Here is a 22,679-nt window from a genome sequence, read left to right as displayed (position 1 = left end):
CAAAGTTGTTGTTTCCGCTGCCCCTCACACTGTCCATAAACTGCTGTCTGTGGTTTGTGTTCAGTATATTCTGCAAAATGGAAATCAGGCCTTTATTTGCCCACTGATTCAATCTCTAGCCCGTCGTTCCAGGCATGAAATCAATCTTCCTTCAATTTGGCATCATTCCCCAGGCTTTATATGAGTGTGGATGTTTTTATGGATGTGCGAGTGTGTGCGCGAGTGTGTGAGAGCAAGAGCATGACGGCGATGTGCGACAGACAGCACGGCTTTCTGCTCCGGTGCCTTGCTACAAACGTTACGACAAAAATCGCCACTTAATACGGATGGCAATTTTTAGTGGCCCTACGATGCTGCAGACTATTAGCTTACATTTCACTCTCTCCATCTTCCTTTTCCTAGTTCTCCTACTTTTAATCCTTCTCTTTTGTTGTTTTCTTTCAAATCCGATTGGAGCAAGACTCGGTTTAAAGCTGAAAAGCATGGCCAGCGTTATGTTGTCATCTGATTTGCTGTTTAACTGGTGTAAATGGCTAAAAAAAACAAGAAAAAGAAGAAGTATTAACTGTTCTAAAGGCTGTTCAATGAATGTGTTATTGTGGCAAGCAAAGTTGTTTCTGTCTCACCTTTCTGACTCATGGTTATTATTATAATATTATCATTCCAAAGCGCACACATATATATTAAAACACAGGTGTGTTTAGAGGCCTAGCTTGTTTTTTTTTCTTTGTGTTGTATCTTCTTGCATTTGCTTGAGGGTTAATTGAATGCTAGCGAATTTAAAACAAAACAAAACAAAACAAAAAAAAAAAAACGCCTGATGGAGCCCGACCCACAGCCCCAGCCTGTTGTGTACATTTCTGAGAGCGCCAAAAGCCTTAATGTGAAAGTTTTCTCTATATCTGAACTACTTTGTGTGACTTAAGTGGATATTATTAGCAAAAAGTGAAGTCGATCATATTAGCACATCTACGACTCCTTAGGGGGCTGATGTTTTTAAATGTTCAACAGCAAAAAAATACATATATATACAAAGTGTTGTAAGATTTGTATGAATAAATTTCTTTTGTAAAACAATGCAACTTCTAATCAATGTCTAATCTTTGCAACCAAACACTTTCTCAGTTTACATAGGCACACTACTCTAGATCTGCTAGCGCACTTTAGCTAACTGCTCTAATTTGACTCTACTGTGTTTTGAAGCCGTTACTGAGAAAAGGAAACAGACAAAAAAGAAGACACAGAAGCTTCTGCTGCTTTAAAACCTTAAAGCAGAAAATATAACTAACCAAAACACTGATGACTGCCTACTAAACATCCACGCAGTTCCTTTTGAAAAGCTCAGAGCACATCTCTTTAAAAAAAGGAAGGAAGCTAAATGGTGGAAACAGTAAAAACTGAAAAACAAATCTGATTACTTAGTTATGGAGGCTTCTGTGTATTTTCTTGCAGTCCCAATGCTAATAGGCTCAATGGACAACACCTTTATAGGATGCTAATGAGCAATGATGGATGGTGACTCAACAGCATATAGGTTTCCTCACAGTGTTCATAGCACAGTATGGAATTCGTCCCACGTAGAGCTGGTGTTAATACGTATAAAACCCACACCAATAACAACATACACACATTTATATAGCCATGCATCCACCAGCATGGAGGTGCATATATAAATATATATCTATGAACATACGGAAATATGGGAACATATGGCACACTGGATTTCCGTGTATATCAGAAACATATCAGATGTCGCCCATCCACGCGTCCCATGAATCTTAACGCTAACTCACCCAAAAGCAATCAGATGCTAACGCCATAAAATAAAAGGATTCAAATACAACACAAGAAGAGCATGATGCAGGGAGTCTTCTGCGAGAGGTTTCTACTCTCCGTGATTAAAACACACGCACAAAAAAAGGTAAGTGCAATATTCCATTAATGCGTTTAGGGGGTTCTCGGTGGCTGTTACTGTAACCCGAGCGCAGGGGTGTTTTCTCCTTTCTGCTCCTGCCTCTTTATCCAAAGCAGAGCTTTATCTCACAGCTTTCATTCCATACACCAGGTAGGAAGTGAAAGTCAAGACAACACAAATGTCTCTTACACTGTCCACCTTAAAGTAAGAGCCTTACACAACACCAAGCCTACACTGTGCTGAGGGGAGGGGCTTATTCTGTAAACTAAGAGATAAGGGAGCACAGAGAGTGGACCTGGTGGGGGTGATATAGGGGGAAAATATTTTTCTTTATAAGATAGAGGTGCCGGATCCATGAAAATAGGATGAGGTGCTGGATCTTTCAGAATCAAGCTCTAATTGGTGCTTTTCCACTGCATGGCATCTGCTCGACTTTGCTCAATTGGTCACTTTTCTGCTAACATAGCTCTCCCTATAAAATGGAGCTTGTGACATCACAAATCCGGGTCTCTAACTGGAACGGCGGGCTTTGAAAACCACAACAATGATGACAGTACTCTTAGGCGCTGTTTACCTGTCATGTAGTCACATGTTGTTTTTGCTTTTTAGAACAAACAAGGCCCCAGTTCTCAAATCAGCAAAGTTTTCCTTGTTGCACGACCAGCTCTGGATGGGGTTTTCCATTAGCTAAGGAGAGTTTGCGGGTGGAAGTCTCATCAAAACAAATCTGACCGCTGTTGTAACTTGGAGATTTCACAATCGGCAAGTTTGTGCTGGGGGTCTGCAGTTTATGGCGATTGATCACAAGAGTAGGAGCTGGTTCTGCAGCAGAGCATCAACCAACTGTGAATTAACAAAAAATTACAGATGAGCAGGCGCCCTCTAGTGTCGCATTGCCAGACACTCTAGGGAGAGTCTGGTGCCTTTTGCAACTTAATGTGGCAAAGAACCACCTACTACTGCAGGAAAAGAAATCTGACTGACACCCAAAAGGACCAATCACAAGTCTGCTCTTTTAGCATGACGTGTAGAAGGAGGCGAGTCACGTCGGACCAATACCAGAGCCAGCACAAAACGATACACGGAAGTGCGTATATGCGGAAGTACAGAGAGCCAATCAGAATGCAACTGGCAGAATACTGATGGTGAGGCCAGATTAGTGCACTGAAATGATCAGACTCCGTCAACTTGTGGATGGAGCGTCTCTGGCTGAGACTTGGTGTCCACAAACTTCAGGCCGTTCAGTGCACATTAGAGAGAACATGGGACCCTGTGATTCTTACTAATCACAACAGAGCTGGTAGACCGCCCAAACCGCTCTTAATGTCTATCCTTCCACTATGAGAAAACCAACCAAACACTAGGGAATTATCTTACTGGAGACTCCGGAGAAGAGTACACACACTACACCAAATAACACTAAGGCTAAGTGACTCTCTGACGCTGATAAATCAATTATTTGTGCATAATGGAGGTCACTGTCCGGCGTGTTCTCCTTGTGTCTGTGCGGGTTTCCTCCATGTTCTTTGGTTTCCTCCAACAGTCCAACAACACATGTTGGTTCAATGTTGGTAGATTGGTGGTTCAAGAGTCCACAGGTGTGATTGTGCGAGAGATGGTGTGATTGTGTGAAATTGTCCATTGTTGTGAGAATGTGAGTGAAGGGGTGAGTGGTCGGTGGACTGGCACCCAGCCTTGAACCCAGTGATTCCAGGTAAGCTCCAGACCCACTGCAACCCTGAACAGGATGAAGTGGTACCGAAGGTGAATGAATGAACAGCTGCTAATTTAGAAAACGAAATGAATGGTCTCTGACTTTTGCACCGCATGTTTTATTGGCCAGTCACTTCACATGATATGTGTACTTTCCAAAAAAGGCCATCTGCTGACCAATTTCTAATCAGGCAAACATGTGCAGACACCCATTAAAAACTAATGAATTCAGCTTTAGTCAGCATGGAGTACAATGGGCTGTAGGGCGGTGGAACCCGGTTCTCTGGAGAGATGAAGCTATATCCAATACCTCCTGAATGGGTTGGAGTGGCTTTTCTGATCCAAAGCCACAAACTCAACTTACTTCAGTGTATTTTTTAATCCTGGGAAGAAATGTGGGATATGCAGGTGTCCTGCTCTTTTGGACTCTTTAAGTAACGAAGAAACATGACATACACGACATGCACAATGTACTGCACTCTGCTGACCTTCGTCTCCAGAACTGGCTCCAATCTGAGTGTGTTAGTGTCAGTGTTGGAGGAAACGCTTGCGCTCTTTAAGGCACATCAGCTCATATTAGCGCTAATGAACTCGAAGTGACCTTATTGTGGTTCTGCCATTTACACCAATACAGACCTGAACAGAAAACTCTTAGTCAGGCCTTACACAGTCTCTCTCTCTCTCTGTGTGTGATGAGTCTATCATTCTATCACGAAGTGTGTTTGCAGTGGACTGGGCATCAGTCCGAGTGGCAAAAGCCCTGTCCGCCTCTATAGCCTCTATCCAGGCTTTGAAAGCTCCATCACACTCTCTCTAGCAGGTGGGGGTCTGAAGACTAAGTGCAAATGGGTGCACTTTAACTGAGGATATGAGTGGCCGGTGAGTCCAGGAGCCTTATTACACATGCCAGCGGTAATGGTTCTCTGCGGATCCGCAGGATGGACGAGCTGGTTGTTTTGCCCGGACAATAAACAGGGGTGGAGAGAGAGCTTAGCGCTGTATTGCAGCATAAAATAAACACAACCTTAGCCTGGTTAAAGAAGCCCAACCTGAATAGCATTTCATATTCAACAAGAGATTAGCCTAAAATAGTGATCCCGTTCTCTGGCCATTCCCACACCAGATCAATCAGCATGTCCCGACGAGCTACAAAGGCAGGGCAAGCTGCGATGCTGTTCCAAATCGAGGGCATGGGAATCCAATAAGAAACCATTACATAGGTCTAGAGGCACTGTGTCTGCAATATTATTATCTATTATGCCAGAAATGATAGAATCCCTGGACTGAATAAAAAATAGCAGCTGCTGCCAAGGTGCTTCCTTCGTGCTGATTTTTTCGCCCTCATTTTGACCAGGTTTAGAGCTTGATTCACTAACTTCCCTGCCACTGGGGAAGCTCATATCCATAAATGCGTTCTACTGGGTCAGTATGGAAGTTAAAGCTAATTATATTCACACTAGAACGCAGTGTGATTGATAAAGAACAGTGAAAGCCTTTTCAGAGCTTATAGCGACACCTGGAGGTATATATCTGAATATGCCAAATGTGAGTGAGTGAGAAATAAGCCAATTCCACAATGTTCCTTAAACTTTTGAATTAAGCTAGAAATAAGTGGTCACTGTAACAATAATATTTTGCAGACAATCACAAAGAGTCCAAGAGAGCACCCTTCTCATCCTTCTCTCTTTGTTGGCATAATAGCCCTCTCTTCCCATCCCTCAGCATGATACCAGCCAAAGGACACTTGTAATAATTGTTGTAACAGCACTGTTTAGCTAATGTTCTCATCCAATCATGTTGAACTATGTCATTATGTAGAGTTAGCAGCAGGTTAAAAAGACGTGGATACCTCAGAGGAAGTTTGGCTAGCCTTCACCAGAGCGAAGGTACTGTTGGACCTGCCTACTATGGGCCTCCAACAGCCTCAGGAAGACATTTATTTTGGTTTATAATGTTTATACTGTTTGTTATTATAGAAAAAAAAATGATGTCCGACTGTGTCTTTCATTATAAGTTCTGTTCAGCTGCGTGTTGTGTTCTTTAATTTCTCCACTCTCCCGCATTCCCCTCTGTCTAAATCTATTGTGTAAGTTCTGAGTTGTTTAGTGGTGGTTAGCAATGCAGACCTGACTAAAACCAAAACAAAACAAACATGTTAGGACCAGGTAAAGAGAGAGAGAAAGTAAATAAGAAGAGGGCAAGAAATTTCTGCCCCATTTCCCTCCAAAACGTGAGCTTGAAGTGTCCGAAACAGTAAATGTGGTTAAGTAATAAAGGCTAGTTAGCTAACATGCTATATTTGTAGTCATTTATATATAGGACACGTTGAAAGTACAGGAATTGAATTCAGTTTGTTAGTAAAACAGACAGTAAAGCAGTGTTTCTGCTGTTATAAGCCAATGACAACCTCAGCACAGCAGCTAACTCGTAAAATACACAATGTAAGTTCCAGAAGAGTCCCAGAGGAAGATAGAGCAGGCAACTCTTCATTTTCTAATGCAGTAAAAATATGAGAAGAGGTGAACTCCTCAAAGGTTAGGTGCTATAACCTTTGATTTTATATATATATAAATATATATATATATATATATATATATATATATATATATATATATATATATATATATATATATATATATAAGTTAAGCTGGGCTGAAGTTTACAGTCACACGGTTAGCTTGATTAGCATTGCTGCTAGCCTCTGAGTGACTCTCATTCTTCTCATTCAAAATGAACAACATGTGTTACTGTTAGCCTTGCTGTTTTTGTGGCCAGTGGCCACAACAGAGTTATGACTGAAGCACGTAACTTGTATGGTACATATCTACAAAGCTGTCTTCAGAATTCCATTACATTAGCCACACTGGCCTTGTAGCTCCAGCACAATGCAGCCCTAAAAAGACTTCAGACTCCTAACACATCTTTGCAAATGCGCTACAAGTGCAACATTGTTGGATTTTCCTGTTGTTTTAAATGTTCTATCTAACCTTGCTAAGTTTCCATGATGTTAGCCTGGATCCCCACTGGTGAACGTGCGCGTCTTCTGTGTTTCCATGACCTTGTTGGGTGCCGTGGAGAGGCTAGGAGTATAATGGAGGTTCTGTGAGCCGCTCCACCCGTGGGACCGGGGACGAGTGTGCAGTGTGATCTGATCCGGCAGTCCGTACGGATGCCAGATCCTCGCAGCCACAGTCAGCTAACCTAATCAGGGAAGTGTTGCTGAGCAACAGGCCACAGAGGAGTGCATGGATGCGTCCGTACGTATGTGCTCAAGTGATCATAAGCGGAGAACTTCGGAAAGGGGCTTCCAGTGGAGCCACCATGTAGGCCCAATTAAAGTGTTGTACTGCTGTCTCGTCTAGTTAGTGCCATGTTAATGTCTTCTCCGGAGGGTTTGTTGTAAGGTGTGAATTTATTGTGTATTCGCCGTTCCTTCCGCACTGTTGCGTATCCAGACCTTGTGTAAGGTCCTGCTGGATGACATTTTGTTTCAAGGTGAGGTAAGCTTATGTTTTCAAGATAAAGGCCATTTAAGGTCAGTTCCTGGAATGGTCAATCGTAGAAGCAGGGACACTGGGGAGGCTGGCTGTGGTGAGAGGTGGTATTTTTAAGTCCTTTCAACCAATAGAAGCCCAGAAAGCCTGCTTTTGTGTTGTTCCATGGAAGTTATAAATACTTCACTCATGGAGGGATATTACCTAAGAGCTGTAAGTAGAAGGGAACCCAAGGAAGTGCTATAAGACTTGTATCCGGTGCTATATTTTTCAGAGGATTTGCTTTTATCTCAATCAATATACTCCCACACATGTAAATCTCGCTTTTTTTTATCCCCCTCTTAACTCACACTTCTCTACAGACAGACAGTTTTAACAACAAAAAAAGACTGAAAGAAAGAAAGAAGGAAATAAGACTGAGCTGTTTTGGTGGGGGGGCGACAGGCAGCAGAGTCTTCTTTCCTTCAATTAAAGCTGTGAAAACAGCAGCCTGTCAGGCACCTTGTGGGAAGCCTCCATCTAAATCCTGTACACCCACTCACAGAAGCGCACTCACACACACACACACACACAAAATCACTTCCCGCCAACCCCTCCCTACAATCCCAAGGTGCCAAAGCCGGGTAGACGGGTGTGAACTAGGGTCTGATGAAGCAAAGGAAGAGGGGTGGGCAGCTTCTAAGAAGGGGAATCCACACCGACCCACAGACAAAAATTAATCAATTCCAATGTATCCCATTTCTATTGTGAGATATATTGCCCTGGGAGAGAAGAAAATCCACACAGATCCACACACGCCCATGCAGAAAAAGCTATACAGTGTCTCATAACATATACTATTCACATTCTGGACTGTACTGACAATATGCCACTACATATATTGTCTTCTGAGAGGGAAGTCCACACAAATCCAGACTGAATAATGTATGTATATGTCCCATGGAGTGTACTGACAGGATATAAATGTATTGGATTTGAAGGGAGTAACCACACTTCCTGAGAAGGCATTAGTTTAAATATATACAATTATCTTAGGTACTTAAGACTTCTGCACAGTACTGTGTGTGTTTATATATATATATATATATGCACAAACAGATACTACCTCAACATATGCTGCCATCTAAGTGACGTCTTTTTCGGGAAGGTTCGCACTTCCTATTTACATAACAAAGAGAAACCACATCCTGCATGTGTTCCAAGTGTGACTTCTAGACATCATTACACTTATATAGCGCCTTTCTAGATACCCAAGGACGCTTTACAATCCACACTGCTCAGACCACACACTGGCAAGAAGCGGCAGCCAAACACACACAGCGTACTCTCGACCAGGAACGACCGTCCACCTAGGGGACTGCATCGGGCACTAGGATTTCACCCAGGACAGAGCGCCAATCCATATCTGGGCACACACACATACACACTCATTCACTCACACAGCAGGACAGTTATTAGACAGAAGCCAATTCACCTACCCTCCATGTTTTTGGACTGTGGGAGGAAACCGGAGCCCCCGGAGGACAGACACGGGGAGAACATGGAAACTCCACCCAGATGGGACTTGAATCCAAGATCCCAGCGCTGGGAGGCGAACGTGCTAACCACTAAGCCACCGTGCCGAATTGAAGGGAGTAACCACACTTCCTGAGAAGGCATTAGTTTAAATATATATAATTATCTTAGGTACCTAAGACTTCTGCACAGTACTGTGTGTGTTTATATATATATATATATATATATATATATATATATATGCACAAACAGATAGTACCTCAACATATGCTGCCTTCTAAGTGACGTCTTTTTCGGGAATGTTCGCACTTCCTTTATACATAACAAAGAGAAACCACATCCTGCATGTGTTCCAAGTGTGACTTCTAGACTTTGCATTTTACTTCCTATGCAGAGTAAGGCCAGTTTAATAGAAACATAGCAAAAATAGCATAATTGACGTTTTCAGTCCCTGAATGATCATTGTTCACACAGCAAAACTATTATAGTGATGCAAATTGATAAACATGCGTCCTTTCTGAAACAGACATCATATTTGGAATTACAGAATATTTACAAAAACATTAAGTGTACTGTTTGTCCCACATTGTAGCTCATGGCCTTGCCTTTGTGTGCTTGTTCTTGCTAGTGAAAAATGACAAGCTTATGTGCATGTGTGTGTGTGTGTGTGTGTGTTGGGGGCGGTGTTTGTGCATTCTCCCATTGGGAGTAATTTGCAGTCACAGAGCAGTGTGAGAGAGGTAAGTGATGTGGCCGTGGTAACTGGGGAGGTGGGGTAGTGGGGTCTGGAGGAGAGGGGAGCAGTGGGGGTTATTTTTAGCCGAGTCTGTGCTCCTATTCTGGGTGGCGGCGCGGTGACTCTGCCGGCGTGGCTCTCGTTCGGAGCATCCACTTTGAGGTCAGTCTGCTGCTGAAGGCAACCGCTGATGCAACCTCACTCTGGACCCATGAATCATTCAGGGGCCCGTGTTAAAGGGCCCCGGGGCTGAGGGAGTTCCGGCAAGGCACCGACCAAGATACCGAACTGCAGCATCAGAACAATGAGTTCTACACACACATAAGACACAAATACACACACTCAGACATCCCACCTGCAGCACCGTCCTGACTCTAACACACTCCACTTGCCTCCAGGGAGGCACATAGACACTTGGCGAGAGACAAAGGCAGAGGGAGGCACAGAGAGGGAGAGAGAGAGTGATGAAATGAAACACATATGGACACTGACTGCCAATCCCTTTGCTGCTGTTTTTGCCCGGCCAGCCACTTAACCTGAATCCCTAATCTTGTTTACTTGTGAAACATGCCTTTATTCTGCTAAGGCTTTGAAGTGACCGGACACACAGCACGGGTGGACTGTCAGCTGAAGGACTGGCCAGCAGCTGGTGTACACTGGTGTAATATTAATAAACTTTGTCTCCCTTTGCTGCATTAACAGCTGAATTCACTGCTTTTAGCGGGTGTCCCCAAACTTTAGAATGCACAATGTTATTTCACCATGTTCAGTATAAAACACAGTTACACACTGCCTTTAATCTTTACTGTAAGAGCAGCCTCTGCATCTACGACTGCTAAAACTGTGGACTCTGGGAATCACGTCCAGACCCTTACACTGCAGCCAATCAGCATCACCTTAAAGGGGATCCACGACTGTGGGGAAACATTGTTCTCTTGTTTGTTTATGTTCAGAAGCTCTGCGTCTTTTAATGTGGAACTGTATGTTTGAGGGGAAAAACAAATTCAAGCGTTGTTTGTACGTGACTGAAGTTTACTTTATATGTACGTTTTTATTAGCTCTTTGAATTTACCACAGAATTTCATTTGTAACTCAACTGTTTAGTTTTGTAGCACGTTCGTTCTGCGTTTACTTTCATGCAGTTAGTGCTCTCCCGAATTTAGAGTCAGTTCCGTCTGTAGCAAAAATTCCAAATACCATCTCTCTGCTGTGAGCAGAGAGAGAAAGCCTAGCATACCGGTGCTTTTAAGGTGACGGTAAACACCCTGAGTGCAAAGTTTGGTGGCATGTGACTCCCTGAGGGACTGTGGGAATTGGAGTCCACAGTCTCAGCAGCCGTAGATGAAGAGACTGATTTGACATTTCTGAAACATTTCAATCATGGCAGGGCACATTGTTTTAATATAGCTTTCTTCTTCTTCAACATAAATGCTGCGATCTTTGTCCCTCATAAATCAGATGTGGGGAATGATGTCACACTTGAGCTGAGCGTGTTACAGTTCAATCCAAACATTCAGAAAACGATGCCCCAGGTTTTCATACTTAGCTTGTTTCCTGTTAGCACTGTTAGCGATACCAGTGGATAGCAGCACATTTTGGGACATTCTTTTACATCCAAACGCCATGGAAACACATTCTAATACAGCAGCTGGACAGCACTGTGTGTTTGACTGATTTAATGAGACAATAATAGAAGCGATAATAAACTGTAAAACACAACAGTTTTAAAATGCTGTGGATGTATGGGCAGCCATCTTGGAATCTGAACTTGGGGTTGTATATGCATGCTTGAATGACTGGGCGAGTGGATAAAATCGTCCACAGGCGTGAATGTGAATGACAGGGTGAATGTGTGAAACTGTCCTCAAGTGTGAATGTGTGAAACTGAATTTGTCCACAGGGCTGAGTGTGTGAGTGACAGGGTGAATGTGTGAAACTGTCCTCAAGTGTGAATGTGTGAAACTGAATTTGTCCACAGGGCTGAGTGTGTGAGTGACAGGGTGAATGTGTGAAACTGTCCTCAAGTGTGAATGTGTGAAACTGTGAATTTGTCCACAGGGCTGAGAGTGTGAGTGACAGGGTGAGTGTGTGAATTTGCCCAGAAGGATGAGTGTGTGAGTGACTGGGTGAGTGCGTCAAATTGTCCATAAGCGTGAGTGTGTGAGTGACAGGGTGAATGTGTGAATTTCTCCAGAGGGGTGAGTGTGTGTGTGACAGGGTGAATGTGTAAATTTCTCCAGAGGGGTGAGGGTGTGAGTGACAGGGTGAATGTGTGAATTTCTCCAGAGGGGTCAGTGTGTGAGGGACAGGGTGAGTGTGTGAATTTCTCCAGAGGGATGAGTGTGTGAGTGACAGGGTGAATGTGTGAATTTGTCCACAGGGCTGAGTGTGTGAGTGACAGGATGAGTGCGTGAATTTCTCCAGAGGGATGAGTGTGTGAGTGACAGGGTGAATGTGTGAATTTCTCCAGAGGGATGAGTGTGTGAGTGACAGGGTGAGTGTGTGAATTTGTCCACAGGGGTGAGTGTGTGAGTGACAGGGTGAGTGTGTGAATTTCTCCAGAGGGGTGAGTGTGTGAGTGACAGGATGAGTGTGTGAATTACTCCAGAGGGGTGAGTTTGTGAATTTGTTCACAGGGCTGAGTGTGTGAGTGACAGGGTGAATGTGTGAATTTCTCCAGAGGGATGAGTGTGTGAAATTCACTGTTCACAGGTGTTTGTGTGAGTGACTGGGTGAATGCGTCAAATTGTCCACAAGCGTGAGTGTGTGATGTCCTGTGATGGCGCCCTTTCCAGGGAGTGTTCCTGCCTTGGGCCAAGCAACACACCATAAACCTGAGCAGAATGAAGTGGTTACAGGATATGAACGAATGAATGTTTGCTGGCTTCCTTGTGCCTGGTCGTGTGTGTGTGTGTGTGTGTGTGTTATTTGCTCATAAGAACGAATTCAGCAGAAAGTAGGTCTTTTTAGCAACAAGGCCATTCTGTTCTGCAGTTGAACTGCACCAGCTGTGCCCAAAAAAAGGTGCCAAAGGTCTTTTCTTTTTCTCCTTTGAGCCCCCTCTACCTGTGTCCTGATGAGTGCTCCTGGTTTGTTGTAGGGCTGTTTGAAGGTTTTCTTCACAGCTGAAAGGATTCTTTATTGCAGGGGAGCAGAAAGGAGTCAGTGGGGGTTTCAGCGAAGACAAACAGCCCTGTAAATGTACCAGCTATTCCTGGTGTACTCAAACCCTGATTTAAACTGATTTAAATTCATTGTTTTAACCGTACGATGACCGCCTCTGCCTGCGTTAGCATTTTCCTCGGGTTCTTCTTGTTGCGTCCCTATAACCAAGGACACTGAGCAAAAACAAAGCCTCCAATTAAGACTAGTTCCATTGTGCATGCACTGTGACTCCAAATGAACACATACAAACACACATCTAAAAAGAATCTGGGTCTAATGAATCACTGTGTGTATGGCCTGCAGCACTTTCAGCATTAAAGGAAATGTATTGAGATGAATTGCATTAGTTTCTGATGTTGATTAATCACAACTGTAAAACACTTTAAAATCTGACTCTAAAAAAGACAAAGCAGGACGATTTGTTTCAGCTCTGAACATTCACAAAAATGCACTCTGTACGTACAAATGTGTGAAGAAATGTTCAACAGTGCACTCACCAATTAATCACTGATTCATTCATTCATCACCTGTATGCACTTCCGGATGGGGCTTGACTCTACCTGCCATCACTGGGCACAAGGCAGGAACACACTCACCCAGTCATTCACACTCAGAACTGTGGATTATTTCACACACTCACCCAGTCATTCACACTCAGAACTGTGGATTATTTCACACACTCACCCAGTCATTCACACTCAGAACTGTGGACTGTTTCACACACTCACCCAGTCATTCACACTCAGAACTGTGGACTATTTCACACACTCACCCAGTCATTCACACTCACACCTGTGGACAATTTTAAATATTCACCCAGTCACACACACTCACCCAGTCATTCACACTCAGAACTGTGGACTATTTCACACATTCACCCAGTCATTCACACTCACATCTGTGGACTATTTCACACACTCACCCAGTCACTCACACTCACATCTGTGGACTATTTCACACACTCACCCAGTCACTCACACTCAGAACTGTGGACTATTTCACACACTCACCCAGTCATTCACACTCAGAACTGTGGACTATTTCACACACTCACCCAGTCATTCACACTCACACCTGTGAACTATTTCACACACTCACCCAGTCACTTAGACTCAGAACTGTGGACTATTTCACACACTCACCCAGTCACTCACACCTGTGGACTATTTCACACACACAACCAGTCACTCACACTCAAAACTGTGGATTATTTCACACACTCACCCAGTCACTCACACTCAAAACTGTGGATTATTTCACACACTCACCCAGTCATTCACACTCAAAACTGTGGATTATTTCACACACTCACCCAGTCACACTCAAAACTGTGGATTATTTCACACACTCACCCAGTCATTCACACTCAAAACTGTGGACTATTTCACACACTCACTCAGTCACACTCAAAACTGTGGATTATTTCACACACTCACCCAGTCATTCACACTCAAAACTGTGGACTATTTCACACACTCACTCAGTCACACTCAAAACCGTGGACTATTTCACACACTCACCCAGTCATTCACACTCAAAACTGTGGATTATTTCACACACTCACCCAGTCATTCACACTCAAAACTGTGGACTATTTCACACACTCACCCAGTCATTCACACTCAGAACTGTGGATTATTTCACACACTCACCCAGTCATTCACACTCAAAACTGTGGATTATTTCACACACTCACCCAGTCACACTCAAAACTGTGGATTATTTCACACACTCACCCAGTCATTCACACTCAAAACCGTGGACTATTTCACACACTCACCCAGTCACTCACACACTCACACCTGTGGACAATTTTAAATATTCACCCAGTCACACACACTCACACCTGTGGACAAATTCACACACTCACCCAGTCTCACACACACACTCACCTGCTAACAATTTCACACAGCCACTCCACTTACAAACGTGGTTTTGGACTGAGGGAGGAAACCACAGAACACGCACAGGGACAACACACCACACTCCTCACAGACAGTGAACCGTGGCAGGGGTTGAACCCAGGATCATTTAGAGCCATGCACAACTCATGCTTTCCTACAATCGCCATAAAAAACACATTTCCAAAAGAATGGGAAAGTGGAGCAGCGGCACATGCGCCTAAGATCACAGTCATAGCCACTTCCACCCTGAGAAGAGCACCAACCTCCCAGAGCTGTCACATCAGCTGACAGACACCCACGCTGCCTAGCACTGTGCAGTGTGACGAGGAGAGGAGGGGGCCATCCTACCCACCTAATAAGCCAAGTCTGTTGTGCTCTCCATGACCCAGCCTCGTACGACTGAAGCATCACCAGGGATGGGACTTGTGAACTCCTGATGATAGGATCTAGCTCACCATTCTGAATAATAGTTTGGGCTTAAGGGGGCTTATAAAGCCCACTCTCAGTGGTCGTAACTCTCCTGTGATTCTAGTCCTTTCGCTCTAGTTCAAGAGAAACTGCTGTACTTTGCACTATTGCTTTTGTCAGTTTGCTGCTCAGTGATTTAAAGATTCTGCCCCAATGTGAAACCAGGGACCTGGGTTAATGATGCTAGGATCATTTATGGTGTTAACACACTTAACATATTAAAGGAACACTAGGTAAGGTTTGGTATGTTTGCTCTAGGGCTCCCCCTGTAATTCGCATTTACAGCACTGTCCTGAATCAAGGCGAGAGGGGGAAGTTTCCTACACCCTTCCAAAAGTTACATAATGCAGTTCTGAGCCGATTACAGATCAGTGGAGATTCAGTTATTCTGAAGCTGTAATTTTACAGAATAAATACTACCTAGAGTTGCTTTAATGCACTAAAACTGTAAAGAGTAGTTAAGTGTTGTTCTGGGTCTGACTGAAATTGAGAACGACAGTGAGCAAAAACCAAAACAGAGCCAGAGCCAGAGTCAGAGCCAGGAGGGAAGTGTTCCTATCCAAACACACCTGGATATCAATGTAATTACCAGCTCAAATCATAATAAACAACAGTGTGTGTGTGTGAACGCACACTGGCAGTGGTTGTATTAGTATCATGCTTTCGCCTCTATTTATGCTGCAGCTGGGGGATATACAGAGCGACAGTGTTGCTAAGCCACAGGCGCCTATATCTCTGTACAAACTAAAGCAGAACATCTGTGGAAGGTCTTTAGGGAAGAACCGGGGAAAAGAGACTGAGGACTAGCTTAGCAACAACAACAACAACAGGCAACAACAGACCTGGCATAAACAATGAATGGTGACTATGACCACTGGCCGAGTCACTGATTTTTAATGTATCTTTATGCACATATATAGACTTCTCTGTATATTTAGCTCTAGGCTATAACGGGGTGCTGTTTTCAGCAGCCTCCCTGTCCGTGCATTTTTGGCAGCTGAGGCACTGAGAAGCCAAGGCTCAGGTGCAGCTCGGGGAGCAGTCCGTGCTGCTGATCTGTCATACATATGGGATGAATGAAGCTGAGGGCCTATAATTGGCAGTGCTTTCTTGGTAGGTTGAAAAATAGACCCAGTACAGAAGGAAAGAATAGTTTTCACCCTTTTCTACCAGTACAAATCCTATTAGCAGCAATGCATTTTGATGTTCAGGCAAAACAATAAACACAGCGGCAATAATATACGGCCAGGGCACTGAGTCATTTATCCGTTATTGTTTTCTCTTCTGGAGGCATTGGCCATCCTTTACACTGTGTCACAATTTCGCAAGGAATGGCTCGACAGAAATGCTTTGAAATGACTTAAAGTTACATGTTATTTAAAAAAAACAAAACAAAAAAACGCTGCCTAGGTCTGGGATAAAACCAGCGGTTCTGATTTTGTGCTGCAAATTACACAGAGTACCCACACTTTAGAATTGTCCTGCCTCTGTCCAGTCACAGCCTGGGTCCTACGTTTATGCAAGAGTGCAAAAACCAACGTTAAAGGAACACCAAGTAGTTTTATTACCTTAAATATACACACTTCAGAATCATTGGGATGCTTCACTGACCTGTAATAGGGAAAGCAGAGCCTCTGTTGTGGCTATTCCAGGCTTAGCACTTCAGAAACTGCACTATGTAAGTTCTGGAGTACCATTATGGGGATACAAGGTTCAGTCAGTGACAAAATGCTAAGAATTAAGGATCTACAAGATCAACCTTAAGGGCAGCATAGAAGATTCTGGAGAACTATTGTTCTCACAGCTGAACAAACTGTGTTCATTCAGGAGTGCCATACCTTTTTAAGGTGGAACTGAACTAGGGTGACCAGACGTCCTCTTTTACCCGGACATGTCCTCTTTTACCCGGACATGTCCTCTTTTTTAGACTTAAAAAAATGTCCGGGCGGAATTTTGTTTTTCTAGAACTTACATAGAATTTCGAGAAGCGTTTCTTTCACAAACTAGTCCCGCCCTCCCCTACTCCGATTGGTTCACTCGAGTGAGAAGGGGGCGTGGTGAAGTGGCCTAAAATCTTCTGATTGGACGGTCTGACTGTAGAGCTACCGTTATTGGTCGATAACCTTCTCTGTAAACATTTAATTGGTCAGTCTGCACGTCAGTAGTCCTTGTTTACGTCAAGCAAAGCTCATGTACCTATTTTCTAAATGTACTTTCTATTCACTGCAGTTACCACAGAATCGTATCTGTTTAGTTCTGGAGCACTATTGGTGTGTGATTCATTTAATTTAAAGTTAGCAGTCCCCTGAACGTGCAGTCAGTTCCACATTAAGTAATGCGCATCTTTTAAGGTGGAGCCATATGTTTGAGTAAGAAAGCGACTGTACCTTGTTTGTGGTTGACGTTTAACTTGTGTAAGTTGTTATTCACTGTTTGAATTACCAAAGAAACTCATTTGTAACTTGAGCTGGTGAGTTTTGTAGCACTAGGTATGCGTTTACTGTGACGTAGTTAGCGCCATCCTGAGTTTGGATTCAGTTCCACCTTAAATAATGCATCTGAAACAGCAGCAATAAGCCACAGTTACCCATCTATGGCGCAGGAATACAGCAACAAACATCTCTTTTCAAGTGTATAAAAAAGACGCTATACTGTCACCTAGTGGCCTGGATGTTGCGCAAATGCAGCAGCACAAATCAGGTAGCAACCGGACCCACTCTATGGAGCATAAATTAAAGGGCAACAAAGCCATTGGAATCTTCATCTAATGGGATTTTACAGGACACACAGTGGTACTGACTGAAGGTCAGCTGAAAGTGCTGACGTAGCCTTGAACGTCTCTATAAGCAAATCCAGAGCTTCTGACACCTGCCTTTGGAGCCTTAGGCTTTCATCACACAGCTCTGTTCCTGTTAAATCCCACGTTTCTGGGACTCAGGACCCCCCTCTCAGTGACACATCTCTCTCACTCTGGCAGCTGTAAGCTGATGTTAGTGGCGTCTTCCCCAAGACAACCCTGTCGTTGGCAGTGACGGGGGTGGAGAACGTGACTGGTGGGCTTTTAAACAGGAACATCCAATGAGACTGGGATAATGGGGGGTTGGGTGGAGGTGGATCCTGGAGGGGGAAACGCTAGTGCTTCTCTCTGCACTCTGAGAAGAAAGAGAGAGAGAAACACAGACACAAGGCACATCCCTCTGAAATCAGGAAAACAAAACAACTCGGCAGAAACTGTTGTAGCTGCAAAAGGGGAGGGGCCTCAGTAAATGACCAAGCTTTTGGAATCGAATGCCGAGCAGATTTATGTAGCTGTGGCGGGCAGTATTCAACTAAGAGTCAATCCTTTCTCATGTTTTACCCATGTTTTCAAGTGTCATCTTGTCAAGTTACAAGGTAAAGTACTTACAATCTTCCCTACAAAGTGGTAAAAGCCTAATACATCAGTGGAACATATTAAAGGTGATTTGTTCCCAGGTGGTTCTGCCAGTCTGCAGTGATATCAGAGTAGCATTGCTAGACTTGAGTCATTTGACAGTCGCATACTGTCCTCCACTCCTAACTCTTCTGTAATATGAACCCTCGATTTCCACCTTAAATCCCACCTGCTGCATCTGATTATGACCAGCACAATTTGGCCCTTGTCAAAGCTGCTCAGATCCTTATACTCCCCATTTATCCTGCTTCCTGCATCAACTTCAAGAACGGACTGTTCACTTACTGCATAATATATCCACCCCTCCTTGAGAGGTATCACTGAAATGATTTCATCAATGTTGTTCTACTCTGTCTCGCTGTCTATCTATCCATCTGACTGCCTGTCTGCATATCTGTTTACCCATCCCATTTTCTTTCATAAGCAAAATAGAAGGAGCCTCCATCTCCTGGCCACCCACTCGCCCCCCCCCCCCCCCCCCCCTGTCCTCTCCCTGGCCTATGACTGATCTGCTGAATGAGAGTCCGTGGTAATGAATGAGTGCCTGGCTAAACGCAGGAAGAGGACGGAAACACATTGCCAGATTCGCTCATGATTAAGGGACAGGAATCAGCTGAAAACCTGTCACCCAGCAGCTTCCATTCGGCCAGAAATAAACCCACAACTGTCACTGGCAGAGCGCGGGAAGGAAGCTTGCAGAAGGGAGCAAACATTTATAGTCAATGGCCTAAAACAAGCCCACTCGTCAAACAGCAGTCAGGTCAGGGCAAGAGTCAAGCCCAAGCAATTACTTCCGTTCATACAGGAGCTATAAATACTGGCAGGAGATGAAGAGAGCTCCCCCCGTCCTGGTTAGCGGTATCTCCCACCAATGATCATGTCAGGTTCCTTCTTCATAGCTCTGCCACCTACAGCAGCCATGCTCCACATATGAAACTCATGCTTCCTGAACACAGATCACACGCTGCTTTATTCTACAGTGGACAGAAGACTCTCACTGGCTTTAAACTTTAAATAACACACTAAGCAAACAGTCATCAATGGGCTTACCTGATTGTCTCGGGGCAGATATGGCAGAACACCATATCAAATGACCACATTATTGTTCACCCATCCATCCATCCTCTGTAAATACTTCCCCTAATCAGGGGCAGGGAGGGTAGACTCCGGAGTCTACTTGGAATCACTGGACATGATGCTGGAACACACCTCTGGTTTCACACACTCACCCAAGCTCAACACGCTAGCAGGAGAACACTAACTGCTCCGTTCTGCTGCAGCACTCCTCATTACCAGGATGATGGACCTGTCTGGGTTTGGAAGATGCCAGGAGAAACCTAGCACAGTGCTGACCGTAAAACATGGTGAAGCACAGATTTTCAGGGATTGAGAGAGGGTCCTTAGTTCTGAGGACATCATAGTTACACACTTTCAGATTTGTACAACAGAGTGGGTTCAGTAAGAGAGGACAGCAGCAGGACACTGCTATAAACGCGGACGGGGGTGGGGTGTGTTCTTTTTTGCCAACCAGCTCAGCACTGCTCCACTAAATTGAGTGTGTGTGTGTATTTGTCTCAGCAAGAGCCCCTTATTCTCACCTGTGAAATACAGACAGCAGACCCCCAGGAGGACTTTAACAGCAGCTGAACGATGGGACGTGCCTCTGCCTGTGCTGCTCAAGCTCTCTCTCTCTCTCTCTCTCTCTCTCTCTCTCTCTCTCTCTCTCTCACACACACACACACACACACACACAGACTTGGGAAAACAGCATCAGAATAAATAACAACAACAAACAGACATTAATATAATAAATGTTATCAGCTACTGGCAAGACATATTTCATATACATTTACACTTCTTTTATTGTTATAAACACATCTAGAGCTCTAGTTCTGCATCGATTACTGTCTACATCTCTCCATCTGTCCATCTATCAGTCTACATCTCTCCATCTGTCCATCTATTAGTCTACATCCCTCCATCTGTCCATCTATCAGTCTACATCTCTCCATCTGTCCATCTATTAGTCTACATCTCTCCATCTGTCCATCTATTAGTCTACATCTCTCTATCTGTCCATCTATCAGTCTACATCTCTCCATCTGTCCCTCTGTCCGTCAGCTTACATCTCTCCGTCTGTCCGTCTACATTTCTCCATCTGTCCCTCTATCAGACTACATCTCTCCATCTGTCCATCTATCAGTCTACATCTCTCCATCTGTCCATCTATCAGTCTACATCTCTCCATCTGTCCATCTATCAGTCTACATCTCTCCATCTGTCCATCTATTAGTCTACATCTCTCCATCTGTCCATCTATTAGTCTACATCTCTCTATCTGTCCATCTATCAGTCTACATCTCTCTATCTGTCCATCTATCAGTCTATATCTCTCCATCTGTCCATCTATTAGTCTACATCTCTCCATCTGTCCATCTATTAGTCTACATCTCTCCATCTGTCCATCTATTAGTCTACATCTCTCCATCTGTCCATCTATTAGTCTACATCTCTCCATCTGTCCATCTATTAGTCTACATCTCTCCATTTGTCCATCTATTAGTCTACATCTCTCTATCTGTCCATCTATTAGTCTACATCTCTCTATCTGTCCATCTATCAGTCTACATCTCTCCATCTGTCCATCTATCAGTCTACATCTCTCCATCTGTCCATCTATTAGTCTACATCTCTCCATCAGTCCATCTATTAGTCTACATCTCTCCATCTGTCCATCTATTAGTCTACATCTCTCTATCTGTTCATCTATCAGTCTATATCTCTCCATCTGTCCCTCTGTCCGTCAGCTTACATCTCTCCGTCTGTCCGTCTACATTTCTCCATCTGTCCATCTATCAGACTACATCTCTCCATCTGTCCATCTATCAGTCTACATCTCTCCATCTGTCCATCAGCTTACATCTCTCCATCTACATTGCTCCATCTATCAGTATACATCTCTCCATCTGTCCCTGTCCATCAGCTTACATCTCTCCGTCTACATTGCTCCATCTGTCCATCTATCAGTCTACATCTCTCCATCTGTCCCTCTGTCTGTCAGCTTACATCTCTCTGTCTACATCTCTCCATCTGTCCCTGTCCATCAGCTTACATCTCTCCGTCTACATCGCTCCATCTGTCCATCTATTAGTCTACATCTCTCTATCTGTTCATCTATCAGTCTATATCTCTCCATCTGTCCCTCTGTCCGTCAGCTTACATCTCTCCGTCTGTCCGTCTACATTTCTCCATCTGTCCATCTATCAGACTACATCTCTCCATCTGTCCATCTATCAGTCTACATCTCTCCATCTGTCCATCAGCTTACATCTCTCCATCTACATTGCTCCATCTATCAGTATACATCTCTCCATCTGTCCCTGTCCATCAGCTTACATCTCTCCGTCTACATTGCTCCATCTGTCCATCTATCAGTCTACATCTCTCCATCTGTCCCTCTGTCTGTCAGCTTACATCTCTCTGTCTACATCTCTCCATCTGTCCCTGTCCATCAGCTTACATCTCTCCGTCTACATCGCTCCATCTGTCCATCTATTAGTCTACATCTCTCAATCTGTCCCTCTGTCTGTCAGCTTACATCTCTCCATCTGTCTACATCTCTCCATCTGTCCCTCTGTCCATCAGCTTACATCTCTCCATCTGTCCATCAGCTTACATCTCTCCATCTGTCTGTCTACATCTCTCCATCTGTCCATCAGCTTACATCTCTCCGTCTGTCTACATCTCTCCATCTGTCCATCAGCTTACATCTCTCCGTCTGTCTACATCTCTCCATCTGTCCATCAGCTTACATCTCTCCATCTGTCTGTCTACATCTCTCCATCTGTCCATCAGCTTACATCTGTCCATCTGTCTATCAGTGTACATGTCTCTGTCTGACCATCTATCAGTCTACATCTCTGTCTGTATGTCTATATGTTTGTCAGTCTACATCTCTCTGTCCATCAGTCTACATTTCTCTGTCTGACCATCTATCAGTCTATATTTCTTCATTTGTCAGTCTCTCAGTCTACATCTCTCTGCCTGTCCATCTACCAGGCTACATTTATGTCTGTCCCACTGTCTGTCAGTCTACATCTCTGTCTTTCCGTCTATTAGTCTACATCTCTCAGTCTCTCTGTTCATCTGTCAGCCTGTATATATTTCTGTCTCAGTCCACATCTGTCTGTCAGTCTACATATCTCTGTCAATCAGTCTACATTTCTCTGTCTGACCATCCATCAGTCTACATTTCTGTATGTGCCACTGACTGTTACTCTACATCTCTTCATCTGTCCATCTATCAGTCTACACCTCTCCGTCTCTCTGTCCGTCA

Source organism: Hoplias malabaricus, chromosome 9 (assembly GCF_029633855.1).
Source record: "Hoplias malabaricus isolate fHopMal1 chromosome 9, fHopMal1.hap1, whole genome shotgun sequence".
Lineage (NCBI taxonomy): Eukaryota > Metazoa > Chordata > Actinopteri > Characiformes > Erythrinidae > Hoplias > Hoplias malabaricus.
The sequence above is the reverse complement of the archived record's forward strand: the minus strand, read 5'-3'. Positions refer to the sequence as shown.